Genomic DNA, 14,910 nt, shown 5'->3' on the forward strand with positions numbered 1-14,910 from the left:
GTGGTGGCTAACTGAGTTCAGCCATCTTCTATGTGCAGTTAATATTTTGGAAGAAATTAAGTTTTATAAAATTATCATATTCAAAATTACTTTGTTACTAAAAATCGTCTGACTGTAGTTCAGCATTTTACTAAGTCAAAACCTATAGTATATGAGTGGTAATAGTGGCAATGTAAATATTCTGTTTTCTGTTTGTGTATAAATACATATCTGTGTGTGTGTGTGTGTGTGTGTGTGTGTGTGTGTGTGTGTGTGTGTGTGTGTGTGTGTGTGTGTATATATATATATATATATATATATATATATATATATACATACACACACACACACACACACACACACACACACACACACACACACACACATATATGGATCTACTTCTAATACTCGAACAGCCATAGCATCTGATTTCATTTTTGCAAGAAGAAAATCGAGAAAACAAAATACCTGAATGGCAAATTTTTCCCAGGGCAAGTAAACACTTACCCAAACTTCAATGAAACACACACTGGAATGAATAAAACCCACACCCCCTAACTATATATACCAACTCTGGGATCACACTACAGTGTAGAAAAAGGCATTTTGGACAAGTATGCACACACAAACAGAAACACACATGCATATATATTTATAATTATATGTGTACATTTGCACATTTCCATATGTATCTATATATTGTACACTTTTATGTATGTATGTATGCATATATGCACAGATTTATATTTATACATAAAAAGATGTCTGCACATAAACATAGCATATTTGTATACAGATGCATTTCTTTTTTACAGATATGCTTATGTCTACTCATATCTTTGGATTGTGTATACATTTATTTTTGTATTTACAAATACATTTGTTTTTGCATTTACCTGCATTATGCAGTATTTATACAATATGTTTTTTAAACATATTAAAAAAAATTTAAAAGTACTTATTATAGAAATCTGGGCTTTTTACCATCACCTGGTCTACCCACTCAGCCAGCTGGTCAGGCCTATGCATGTTTAGGCCATAATAAATGTGGAAGTACTGGGGGCCAGTGCAGTTGATCGAACATAATAATTGTATCCACACCATGTCTCTATCTGTAAAATGCATTAATTGTATCACATATCTTGAATCAGTTCTGTAATCTCATTTTTACTTTTTCATATTCATTCATCTACTGTATATAATGATGTTAACTACTGCTAATATTCCTCTTGCTATGCCTTCTATACAACTGTTCATTTTGTTATGCTTATAATTTTTATAAAATTTGTGAACTAATTGGAGCTTTTCTCCTCAATGGGCCTTCAGTTGCACTAACCCATTTAACAAATGTCAAATAAATAAATAAAATTGATACCTGTAAGAGATGACAGGTACTCAGCCACCTCTTGCCAGATGTCAATTTTTTCCACTCTATGCTACATACTGATGATTTCATGTTTGTCGAGGTATGAATCTTTTAAGAGGTAGACCATGATCTTGGTCTCCTTGTCAGACCATCTCATGCCTTCACATTTGCTGCCAACTTTTGGAGTGCCAGTACCAGAATGAAGAATGTAAGTGCAGAGCTGCAGTTCACAGGTTTGAGTTCACACCCTCTGCCATCACCATAATCAAACCCAGCTACCAAACAGAAGTATTAGACATGGAACTACTACTACTGGCAATTGTGCTTTGTCACAAAGATTATTTTTAAGGAATACCTTCACATTCCCCTGACATAGTAAATAAAATTAAGTTATGAAGTCATTCATTTTTAAGGTGCTTACATGTGTTTCTACTTCTGTGCTAGATTGTTGTTATTTTCATTTGCACAATAAATCTGAAGGTCATGCATTAATCATTTCTATCAGTATACCATTTTATCACTGCATCAGTAGTTTCTTTTCCTTTTTATTCCTTTACTTTATAAATAAGTCTGCCTGCTGATGTCATTATTAACTATTAAGTTATTTGAGGTTATGAAGTGTGTCATAATTTGAAGGACGGGCATGGATTAAGCATCTCGATTATGCAAACTCAGTTGTATCTGATTCCACTTTCCTCTTCTATGCAAAGTGATATTTGAGATATATATTAGGCTTGTTAGCAAATTCTAAAGGACAGCTTGGCTGAGCACCCGATGTCCAGTTATGTGAATCTGTCACATATACTCTCACATGTTACTGCGATTCATAGAGATAAGCATAACTCAGCCTAATTTGCATGCAAAATATGTAAATGAGCTCAAATTAGCATGAACAACAGTAAGGCTGCCATATTCAGTTGTGTTAACAGACAAGCGGCAAATGATTTAGGAAAGTGCAAACTTTATCAAATGAGATAAAAACAGAAATAATGTTAGAAATTATTGGGAAGCATTTTATACTGATGTTAGAGAAGAATGATTAGCGGGAGATTTGTGTTCTTCATTGATTTGAAGGTCAGATGATTCATGTTAATACTGATGACATGAGTGTCATTTACAAATGGAAATTCACGATAGTAGCACTGGAAATGTATGGGGAAGGAATCATAATGACATTTATAGATTATGGTACACAGAATATAAGTGCATGATTTGAAGTGAATTTACTTCAACCAAATATCTTGACACCCAATGCAAAAAACAATCAAGTCTCAGGCTAAACTACCTAATAAACTCATACCTCAAAACTATAACCAATGTCACCACTCAGTTACTACTAGGAGGTGACATCCACTCCAGCCCATCACCTCCCTTAAACACCACTAATAACCCTCAACCTCCCTTCCATCAACCTACTGACCTACTAATACTTAATATGAACATTATGAACAAAATAGAACTACATGCCGCAATCTTATTATATAACCCCGACATTATGATCCTTACAGAGACCTGGCTTAAGCCACACATCAAGGATGACTCCATAACCCCACCTGGGTATGATATTATAGAGCCGACAGGCTAGCCAAAATAGGGGGTGGCGTTGCCCTACTATATAAAACCAACATAAAGATCCAGCTCCCGCAAAGAAACACCAGACTTCAAAACTGCAGAAATCCTACCAGTTAAACTCCTTATAAACCAGTACAAGCATCTAAACTTACTCAGTGTTAATATATCCCAGACAATAACCCAACTACCTTAGAATCAGTACTTCATTGGGCTTCCCACTCCCTACCTCATGAAACTATCCTGTTAGGCGATGTAAACATCAACTGGAGCACCAGCCACTCTCCCACCCCCACTAGCCATATTAACCTCTACAACTTTACCCATCTTATACACATACCCACCTGTTCCAACAAAACCACTCATAAGGAATCCATTCTAGATTGGATCCTCACTAATCACCCCCATACTGCCCATCAGTGTGGTATCCTACCCAACTCACTAAGTGACCACAACCCTACTTATATCCTCAGACATAAAATCAAAACCAGCAACCCACCAGCCCTACTTCAAACCCATTCCCAGAAAAACTTCCCCACTTCTCACTTCCTAGATGCCTTAGAATCATGTAACTGGTCTCTCATCAAAACACTTCCTCTAGACCTAGCAGTTGAATACTCTAACTCCACATTTCTAAATATACTTAACCACCTAGCTCCACTCAGAACAGTTAAGATCCAAAGCAACCCAGCCCCATGGCTACAGAAATCCACAAGATTTTTACTCAAGGACAGAGACAAAGTTTGGAAGTCCTGGCGACAGCTTAAAACACCCACAACTAGACAAGCCTTCCTCGAGCTTCATAACAAGGCTAAAAAACAAATTTTGGCTGACAAACACAATCACTATATCTTACTACAAAAAAGCATGGTACCAGTCCACAAAAATTCTGGTCAGCAGTGAACAATATCCTCCAATGTGGCCATACCACTACTCCCCCCCCCAACATAGATGGATCAAGCACTGACATAGCATCCAGTTTCAACAACTGCTTTACCTCCTCCATACTTAAACTTATTAACAACACAAATCCTCCAACCCTCCTCCACATTCTACACCTGCAATAAATAACCCCCCATTCACATTCAAGCCAGTAACAACATCTACTATCCAAAAACTCTTATCTAATCTCAAACCCACCACCCTCGCTGCCAATGACCTCCCTGCAAAATACCTTCAACCGGCCTCTAGGACCATAGCCTATCCCGTTTCCTTACTGATAAACAAATCCATCACTGAACACACCACTCCATCCTTATGGAAAACCTCTTAATTTATTCCCCTCCACAAGGGTGGCCCCTCTACAGACTTCTCTACCTTCTGTCCCATCGCAATCCTACCACCCCTATCTAAGATTCTAGAATGATGTATTCACCACTAACTCCTTACCCATCTCCTCAACAATAATCTGTTATCGAAAACCCAACATGGTTTCCAACCTACTCATAGCACCACCACTGTCCTAACTAACTTCACTAGCACCAACACTCATAGAAACCAAGGTCAACTAGTCTTCGCTACCTTCCTAGACTTATCAAAGGCATTTGATACAGTCTCACACAACAAACTCTTAACCTGCCTCTCTCAGGTCAACTTGGACAATTCTACCCTACTCTGGTTTAAAACCTACCTAGACAACCGCTCCTAATCTGTCAAATGGCTCGACTCCCTTTCCTTTCCACTTCCAGTCAAAATAGGTGTACCCCAGGGCTCAATCCTCAGCCCCCTCCTTTTCAACATTTTTACAAACCAACTCCATCTAGAAACTGCTAAAGCAGAAATAGTGCAATACGCTGCTGACACTACTGCAATCTGCTCTGCACCAAACATACAGCTCCTTCAAAAATACACTCAGAAATCCTTCACTGAGGTTGAAAACTGGCTAAGTGTATCTCAACTGATATTAAACCCAAAAAAAACCCAACTCTTGCTATTTCTCCAAACAAAAAATAATGACCCTTTCAACTTTCTATATCCTCAGATAATAGGACTACAATCACCTCAATTCCAGAAGCTAAATTACTTTGAGTTACAATCAACCAACAACTTAGATTCAACAAACATATATCCCTAACCATCTCCACAGTCCACAAGAAACTTGACACCTTATACCACAGCAAAAAGTACCTTACTTCAGAATCTAGAATAGCCATAGCCCGAACCCATCTCCTATCTACACTACTTTATGCATCACCTGTCCTAATTAACCTAAGTAAGGCTGACCTTGATAAACTCTCTACATGTTAAAACAAAATTGCCAGATTTGCAACCAGTTCCAAATCTCGTTCCCACCACTGCCAATCCTTTCTTATACTACACTGGCCTGAATTTCCCAATTTACTACACTACCACCAACTCATGCTTGCTCACCAAATACTGTACTATCCTCAGAAAACCCCTGCCCTAGCTGGATTACTAAACTTCCACAACACTAATAGACAACTTCACTCCACCAACAAAGCCTTAGTTGACAAAGTTCCCCATAAAAATAGCTCCGGGGATTCTCTTTCCCAATGCAGTTGCTAAACTCTGGAACACCCTCCCTTCTGACATTAGACTTCAAAACAGCACTGCAACTTTCAAGAAGCATCTTAAGTCATACTTGCTTACCAACTTGCTATGTAACTGCACTGACCCACCTTAACCCCTTCAATACCTTGCATAGCTACTACTTCCTTAAGCTGCTCTAAGGACCAATACTGTGGCATGGACTGTTGATTCAATATAAACCACTTTGATTCCTGTTTACTTTTCTGATTATGCTTTTCATACTGCAGATTACATTTTTTTTTAATTGCTATTTTTAATGTTATTCCTGTTATACTTAAGTGACTGCGATCTTCTGAGTACCTCTGTAAGTTTTTTTTAATTTACTTTGTAATTTCTTCTTTTTACCGTATGGAGCTTTTCTCCCTGAGCCTCAGCTGAAAATGGACACCAGCTGTCTAGTCGGACTAACCCGGTAAACAAATGTTAAATAAATAAAATAAAATAAGTGAGTGGAGTCTGATGTTCCGCATTTTCACCAATGTATGTACTGTCAGAATGTAACCTACTTTATTGTGGGATTTGTGGTTGTCACTCATGAAAGTGTTAGGGGAAGATTACAACTGTTAAAAATGACATAAGATGGCAGTGTAATAAGTGCTTGCAGTGCTAGTATGCATTTGTAGATGATGCTGTACAAGTACACAATTTTAGCTGGCTGAAGTTTGACTTTCAGTATGTGTATATGAATATGGTTGATCTGACACTATAAATGTCTTTGCACTCAGATCTTTCATTTATTGTCGATGAAAGCAAACATGATTTTTTGATGTGTTCTTTGGCTGATGAGTAGATCCATTTTAGTATATTACTTCTGCATTTTGATTTAGGTTACTCAGTGATGCAGCAGCAGGGATCCAGACAGAGAAAGGACAGTTTTAGCCATGAAGAGAACCACATCCTCATGTCTGCTCTTAGGGCATATGATAAACTCCCTTTTGGAAAAGGCAAACCTAAATATCCTGAGAGGCAAAGACCTGCAACAAAGTAGTTATGGATATTAATGCTATTGGTAGAAGGAACCACACATTAATACAGTGCAAGGAGGGCCATTATTATGGTAGGACATGACAGAGCAAAGGCAAGGCAGAATATAATTGCCCATAGCATGGCTGGAAGCGCTTCAAACACTTATTCCTTTAACACTTGATAAAGACTACCTACTCCCTATTCAGAAAGATGACTATGAAACAGGTAATAATGGCACTGGAATAATCAGAGGTGGTGTGGACACATCAGCAGCATCAATGACATCTGCTCAGGAAGGCTGATTTGACCACTATAACATATTTACTTAGAGAGACGAATGCTCAAGAGGAATGATTACATGTAACATATGACAACTGCTGCTAACAGGTGAACTCTCCTCTTTTGCACATAATGACACTGAAAAGAGTGTGCATGGTAAGTGTCCTGCATACCACCTTACACAGCACACAGTATTATATGCCAATATCTGAACAGTAATGTTTTCAATTAATTCTTTGCACAGTCAGCAACAGAAGCAAGTAGTTCCACTATAGCAGTAAATGTAGAGGATATCAATAGCAGAATGGCTGATGCGGATAGTGATAACACAGTTATAGTTATGAGACAACATCAGGAAAGTGGCAGACAGTTGACAAGTTTAATGGCAGGATCTCCCACCCCAGGACATGTTACTAATTCTGCAGGATGTGACACTGGATCACAAAGTCAACTACATAATGACATTACACAACAGGCTATATAAAGAGAAAATCCATTCACTTCTACACTTGTATATCTAGAGCCACAGAAACATCTTCTGGATGCCAGAAATTCAGAGGTAAAAGTGTCCTCAATGACATCTTTACAAAGGGGAACAAGGTGAAGGCATTTGTCACAGCTACTCCAGGTAACATGGAAAGTATTGTCTACCCAGAAGCAAATGTGCTGTGACATTGTTAAGGCTCAGTGCACTGGCACAGAGAGCTAGCTGGAAATGGTAAGAGTCTTTCAGGGTGTACGTGAGGATTTCCAGTACTACATGGAAATGGCAGAGAGTAGGTATAATGCCATGATTACATTAGTCTGTAGTATCGTGGCACACCAAGCATCCGTGTCTGCCTCCATTTGTACACTAGTGACAACTTACCAGACTTAAGTAGGAATCACTATTGGAAGGAGGTGCAGAAGGGGTACTGTCTAGACATATGGGGCTTATCATATTGCACCACAAGTGCTTATCAAGAAGGTACTGAAAACAAACACAAGATAATTCATGCAGATCATGTCAGTGTTCATCTACACAAAGCAGAACCTCTCATTTGAGGTCCCGGTCCCACAGCACTGTGAGGTGAGTATCTATAGGATCACCTGCATCAAGTAGGCCATGGCATGGCAGCATGTCACCATCCAACTCCCATTATGGTCCCTCCTCGACATCACATGCACCTTCACCTACCCTGTCTTTAGGAGATGTTGTGCATGACACATTTTACCTTGACCTACTGTGATTCAGACTACACATTTCAAGTACTTACAATGTGAACTATGTAGCATTTGACTTCTATACACTGATGTCATATGTAACTTGAAATGCATACACTTTGCATGTGCTTCTCATTTCATTTCATTTCAATAATGGTAGTGCTTACAATTAAAGGAAATATCTGGAAAGAAAAGTGTAGGGCATGACATTCAGAATGCTCTGATTTATACTAGTAATGGTCTATCCATTATCAAGAGTTTCAAGCCAGCAATGGTACAGGTAGAAATTACCCAAAACAAAAACAAATATTGAGCAGTATTAAGAGAAACACTCCTTAAGAAAAAACTTAGGAGTATCCTGCCATCTCCACTGGCACTGTTACCACTTCACCCTCAGCACTGCACAACTGATGATTTATTTCTGAGAACACAACTTGTTTTGTATGATAAAATAAAATAATCTGATGTGCAGCACCCTAAGACAAAACAGTAAATCATTTTTAACCTGCAATTGTTAAAATTGAGGAAACATTGCAGAAACATTGCATAATAAATAACAGCATGTGACACATTTTCCATTTAAATGCAAGTTTAAACATTTTAGCATACTGATTTCATGCTTTTTATTACAGTTACCATTTCAAGAGTTTCAGTACATGCATTTTAAGTACAGCCCCTAAGCAATTTTCTTGTACAAAACAGTTAAAGATTTTTCCTTATATGATGCCTTATGCCATCACTGAACTGGCGTCAGTGAGTAGTCAAATATTTATAAATAATAACATGAGTACCTGCTCTGAAAAAAAAAAAAAACATTATTTAAAGGTTAGAAGGAATGTCTGATGAACAATGGCAGTAGACCACAGCTTAGCTCACACATATAACTGCATGCAACAGTTATACTATATGTGTTTTTACTGGAAAGGAAACAAAAACCTGAATGTCATGGTCCATAACTCTGGACTAAACACCACCTCTTTAGCTGCGCAGCTGTATGCCATGCATGAGCCCACTGCATGGGGTACCTTAGTACTGCTACTGGCTGGGCATTATTAATCATTGTAGGACTGGAACTTGGAGCTGCAGTGATACCATGTCTCTTTATCACCAGACTGGCATATGATCATGTCGTACAACATGCATCACACAGTAAACGAAGTAGCTGGATCATACTGAAGGGCATCCCTGACTCATTCAGACACCTACAATGACTCAACAAGAGGCCAAAGACCCTTTCAATGACAATATGTGTCTGGGACAGGCTGTATTAAAATTATCTTTTGAAGCTCCACTTAGATTTTTCACTGTTGCCATGAGCCGTGACTCCAGTGGATATTCTGCATCACCTGAAAAAAGAGAGGAAAAGAGAGAGAGAAAGGGAAGGAGAGACAAAACAAAGAACAAGTGGTTTAGTACTAAGAAATACATGAATAAATACTTACATTTTTTCCACCAGCCAACACGATGACCACTGGGCATCCTACCATGCAGGAAGAGGCAGTGTAGTGAGCTAGTGTGCCAGATACAGGAATTGTGTGCACTGCCAGGATGCTAGACAGGCACATTTGTGATGCACCTCATGCATCACACATTACTTGTCAGTTGATGGAATGGTTGCTATTCCTGTAGTGGAACTGCCCCCCCATGGACCAGATAGTGCCTATTTGCAACATGGGTGCAATCTTTTGCACAGAGCACCTCAGGGAAACAAGCCACTCCATAAAAGGCATGCATAGTCCTGGCTCAGTCCTGCCATGACACAGGGAAATAGATGTACTGATCTACATGTGCCAAGACAATGTCCTGGAACTACTGACGAATCTTCAAGGCAGAAGCAAGTGAAGTACCCAACGTGCTCCTAGTCAGTCTCTAGAAGCATAGTGAGGGCTATACACATCATTGTATCCACAGAGATGGGAAGGCCACGCATCCCCCAAGTGCCTGTGTAGGGAACATACACACTCACTAAGACAATTAGAATATCCTGTCCACCGAAATCCTGTCAAGGATTTCCTGATCATCAAAATTATAATGTATAATTCTCTGCCTATATTTCTGCCTTCTTGGTGGGTGAGCACCACTGGGTGCAAGCAGTTTTGGACCAGCAAAGACAAGCAACTGTCACTGAGAAATAACAAAGTTAGCAGCAAGAGAAAGCATCTTCACTGACTGCAAAGTAGATAGAAAAGGCTTGAATCAGCTTTTTATAATGAATCTGCATGTGGCACGGAAATGTGTCAAAATATGACTATGAATTGTAAACAGGTGGGAAAAGGACTTATTAGTTTGCAAAGTTTTACAGAATTTCTCTTTAGTATCACATTATAAGCTAATTTACTCAAGTTTATTCATTACCATAGCACATTGGTGTAAATGTCCTCTATAAATCACACCTTTGCTGCGCATTTGGACAAAGAGAGCTGATTGCCTGTATAAATTTGCATAACAAATATGAATATCACCCCTTGTCTTTGAAAACCTAGCATGGGATTACCTTGCAAACTTGGCTGTCAGCCACTGTTCTTTGACACAAGTGACAGATTAGACAACCAATTACAGGCTGGCTAAAGGAACACTGTCCATTGCTATAAAAATTGAAGCCAACTGGAAATTCAGTGGTAGGACCTAAATACAAGATATTAAGTACTGCAAATATAGAATGAAATCAATAACCTATTGTAAAAGTGAGCTCCTCAGAAATGTACTTTCTTTGCATTATGACAAGCTCTTATTGATGTTCATGCTTTCTCTTTTGCTCTGGTTTCTTAAGTCAGTATGTAACAAACTATTTTAGTTTTGCGTTAACATAAATTCCTCAAGCTTTCACACACTATAATTTCATTGAGATGGTTTTACTTTAATCAGTTGTTTCATAGTGATATTCTGCTCTTCCATTTTATCCATATTGTTAAAGAAGAAAATCAATAGCTGAATAAAATCCATAACTTCAAAAATGGATTTCTAATGAAGTTCTTAAATATTTATGGACACATTTCTGAGATTCAGAAATATGCTTTCAGTGATCAAGCAAAGGCTACAATGGAGATGCCAAGTAGCATAATTTGACCCAAAGGTAATTATCAATTAAGCAGCATAAATCTCATGAATTCATAGATTCATAGATTGTTACTAGGCTAACAATTCTGGGGGGCCTCTCTAAACCTAGCCAAGTTTTTCTCAAAAGAATAATGATGTCCTTTATCAAAATAGGACTCTAAAGGCCAGGAATTTATAAGCCACCTCTGTCCATAAGGGACATGGGTACCAGGCCCAGTGTAAATCTCCTATTCCCCATCTACTAGTATCGATTGTATTCAAACTGAGTAACAGACAAACTCAGATACACATGGATAGAAAGCCTGTTCCATAGGAGGAGCAGCCTCTGGGACACTTATCTGTCTCTCCAGCATGTCCTGTTTAAGTCACAGACAAAATTCAGGTCCTTAGATCTTGTATTTCTGGTACTGTTTGACTTACAAATATGCAGGAGTTTCACAAATGTGGGGTTTATGGATGCCTTGTACGCCAGGCATAGAACACCTCTCAGCAATCTATAGGAGACTGAGTAGAGGAAAAGGGCTTTAAGGTGCACTGCATAAGGTAGGTTTGTTATTACTTGTATTCTTTTAGTAAGGAACCTCTGAGGTCACTCTAGCTGCTGCATATGCCTGGTCAGGTACATACAGAAGGAACAATTGTACTCTATGACTGGTCTGATAAGGGCTGAGTACAGTGGGATAATGACCTCTTTGGGCCTAGATGCCATGCCCTTACTTATAAGTTGTGCAACTTAACAGGGTTTCCACACCACTGTGGTCATGTGGTGATTGAAGATAAGGCTATTGTCTAAGTGTGTACCCAGATCCCTGACTACTGGGTCGACTCTTAGGGGTGTATTATCAACTTAATAATTAGCTGGGATGGGTGACCTCCCAAAGGGTACAGTTATGCATTTCTTAGCATTGAGTGTAAGACCATGGCTTTTGTTAGTCAGAGAAAGGCCTTCTTGAAGAATGCTAGTGTTTGCAGGCGTGTCAGTGATAACTCCCAGCTTGCAATCATCTGCAAACTTAGTCAACCGTAAACGTTCAGCATTTTCTTCCATTTCAGAGAAACAGATGCCAAAAAATGAGGTCTCTTGGTGGAGGAGGCCTCACTTATTTTAACCTCCTGGGTCCTATTAGTTGGCTATCCAGCAGGTGACAAAAGGGTTTATACCTAAATTACTGAGTTTTCTATAATGCCTGAGTAGGGTATTGCATCAAAAGTCTTGGCCAGGTTGAGGTAAACTTGTGCGGACAGTCTTGCCTTGATCCAATGTTTTGGTGACCCTCTCAGAAAAGTCCACCAGATTTAATAGGTATTACCAAAGTCCACCAGATTTAATAGGTATGACCTTCCTTTAGCAAAGCTGAACTATAATGCATCCAACATTCACTGGTTGTCTATGTCCTCATTTATCATGTCCATCATGATTCTTTCCATGGCCTTACATATATGCCTTTTCAGACTTATGGAACTGTACTTACCCAGATCAGTGATTGGACCTCCATTGCGCAGGAGAATGACTGTAGTCATCTTCCATTCCTTGGGCACAAAACCTGACTGCAGGCTGTAGATGAAAAGTGATTCAAGTGGACCAGAGAGAGCATGTTTCATGCTATTTATTAAGCATCTCGGCATATCAGAGCCAATCAATAAAGTGTTTTTAGCCTTGGAAAGTGCATTGATGACCTATTCCCTAGTAATGGTTGGGAGGATTGTGGCATGCAATATTTCCTTTGGATTACTGGAGGGAGTTGGAGGGGAATTTGAGCTGAAGTCACTCACTCGAAGCACTCCTCAAAATGGAGAACATTGACATTTGTGCTGTAACTGAGACCTAGTTTAAAGCACCAGAAAGCACTCCTGCACTAGTAGGCTATAACTCATTCCACATCTTTCAGCCCAAGAACATGGACCGAAGCTCCAAAGGCGGTGGTGTCTCCATATTCATAAAGGATATGTACACCTCCAGACTAGTAGACCAGCATAACACATCTAAGATACTTCAGGTACAACTAACACTGGGTAAGACAGCAATTCAGGTCATAGCCTGTTATAGGTCCTGTCCCCAACCATGTCCCAAGACTCTCTCTCCATGTTTCTAAGCACCCTGGAATCTATTAGGGTCCATCCCAACACCCTCATACTAGGTGACTTCAACTACCCCTCCTTCAAATGGGAAAATTACTCCTGCACCAATGCACTGGCCCAACGCTTACTGGAATTCATCAATCCAATGCCCTGGACCAGCTCATTCTTACCCCCACTAGAGGAAGCAATATCCTTGACCTGGTTATTACTAACATGGGCAACCAATGCTCTACACCAATAGTCAATTCCTCCCTGGTTAGATCTGACCACAAACTAATCACCATAGAAATCCACATCTCACTCACACCCCCCGCAAAGGTAACCGCCTTGAAAAACTTCTCCAAAGCTGACTTTGGGCTACTAAAAACAGAGGTGGCTAACTTCACAGCACCCATGCCAATGGAAAATAGATGCATGACTACCGAATCATACACCGATGCACTGTACAAACACATACGTAAATGCATGGAACTAGCCATACCCAACAGAACCAAGATGCTCTCCTCCAAAAAAAAGGAAGCCAATCTGGTGGTCCCCTGCCATTAACGCATTCCCTCCAATAGAGTTCTTTTGAGTGTGTACCTTTAACTCCCAGTGGGTGTGGCTTCAGCTTTTAAAAAATTGACGTTATCACCTTACAGTTCTAACAAATACTTATTGACAGAGGTCATATATCAATACAATTGTGTTTGCCATCATATATGCTTCAAGATAAAATATTCTGATACCCTGTGTGTAGCATAGTTTTGGAATTATTAATGCGAATATGAACAGGAAATATTTGACACCTAGAGGTGCATTAGGAGGTAACTGCAGCAGTGCCTGTAGACATCACTCGGCTGTAATATTAATAAACTCTACAACAGAAGGAGGAAACTGTTGGAGAAAAAGGTGAAGTCCTAAGGCTGGAAAAACTCCCTTATTACCCTAAACAAAAAGCGAGCTCCCTCATCAAAACCTCTAAAATCAGTTATGAAAGCAGAGTTGCGGCAGACACTAATAACAACCATAAAGCCTTCTATAGTTATATCAAAAATCTCCATGGCAATACCCAAGTATGCTCTGAGTTACTGCACAATGGTACCTCCTATACTGAGCCAACAGATATTGCCAACATACTGGCCAAAATATTCAGTGACAACCTTACCCCTCTTTTGCCCCCTAAAGGACCAATCACAATACCGGAAGAATGTTAGGCACCCAGCATTACTGCAGCACAGGTTAAAACTACATTGTCCAAGACAAAGAATACAGCTTCCATGGGACCGGACAATATCCCTGGCTGTGTTCTACATGAACTACAAAGTGAACTGGCACCACATCTGTGTGCCCTGTTCACCCACAGCCTCACCTCAGACTTTGTCCCTACCAAATGGTGCACTGCTACAGTCATCCCTCTCCATAAAGGGGGAGCGACTACAGACCCTGGGAACTATTGCCCCCATTAGCCTGATGAGTCTGATATGTAAAGCTATGGAGTGCATCATCATGAACCTAATTAACAAAGATATAGGGAATCTCCAAACTCTACACCCCACACAGTTTGGTTTTGTGAAGGGTAGGTCATGCCTGCTCAACCTGGTTGACTTCTTTGAGTCAGTCACCAGAGCTGTGGATGAAGGCAAGGCAGTTCATACAGCCTACCTCGATCTGGCCAAGGCCTTTGATACCATTCCTCACTCAGGAATTATTGATAAACTCACCAAACTTGTCATCAACCCCTATATCACTAGGTTTAAATGAAAGGAAGCTGCTTTTTTCTTTAGGATTTGATAAAGGTTCAACAACCGAAAGCACTTATCCAGACAGCAGCAGCAAGATTATGTTTTATTTTGTTAATAAAGGAACTGATTTTAACAATG

Source organism: Protopterus annectens, chromosome 1.part0 (genome assembly GCF_019279795.1).
Source record: "Protopterus annectens isolate FY-2018-M chromosome 1.part0, PAN1.0, whole genome shotgun sequence".
NCBI lineage: Eukaryota > Metazoa > Chordata > Ceratodontiformes > Protopteridae > Protopterus > Protopterus annectens.